Consider the following 893-nt stretch of genomic DNA (forward strand, 5'->3'; position numbering starts at 1 on the left):
GGCGAAAGCGGTTAAAAAGGTAATTTCAAGGTCGAACTGAGAGAAAAGAAACATTGTAGTCGCAACGTGGTGTGAGGTAACTGCGTGGAAAACTGCAGTAAAAGAAGCTTTACGAAATGTCAACACTTTCCAAAAGACGGAGCAATAAAAACCATATAATCCTCTAGTACAAAGGCTCGCTCGGTACACACGCTCCACAGTGGCCACTGCGTAAGTTCGTTTCTAATTTAATGGTGGTGCATAGCTGGAGACACCTGGCTTCGTTGTTCAGGCTGCATATGGTTGAATTTATAGTCTAGAGATCCTATCGGTGCATGTTCTGGCAGGTTTATGCTGAGTCGCACAGTAGTTGCTACCTGGGAACAGATGTGAGTTGAGACAACAGAAAGCCAACCATACGTCTCGTTTTGCAGGGCCAATGCACCACGCCTTTGGAGCGGATGGCAGACCGAAACGGTTCTGAGGATGACTGTAGGGCGTAGTATGAATTCGGGTTGCGCAAATCTGCGTTAAAAAAGTGTTGACAAAAATGTGACAAAATAAATTTTAACTTACTTTTCCTATAATTATGGTTGTCTTGGTTACGAGGCTTGGCTAAAAATGAACAACAAAAAAATCACACTAAACCAACCTGGTTCCAAAATGGTTCATACGTTTCGCAAAGTTTACTACATATCATGTGTTTGTCAACCATAGTGTGCCATAATTGAGCAATGTGCGGTAAAGAAACGAAAATATTAGTTTTCGTGTTCTGTATAATGTTTCTACTAACTCGTGCAATGAGATATGTGTTTAAAAATGTACAAATAGTTTTCCGTAATATCTTTCAATGAAAATAAAATCTTTAGTCTGTGCTTGAATGTCTTTAGTCTGTGCTTGAAAATAGCAATAAT

This window comes from Anopheles darlingi, chromosome 3 (genome assembly GCF_943734745.1).
Source record: "Anopheles darlingi chromosome 3, idAnoDarlMG_H_01, whole genome shotgun sequence".
In the NCBI taxonomy this organism is placed as follows: domain Eukaryota; kingdom Metazoa; phylum Arthropoda; class Insecta; order Diptera; family Culicidae; genus Anopheles; species Anopheles darlingi.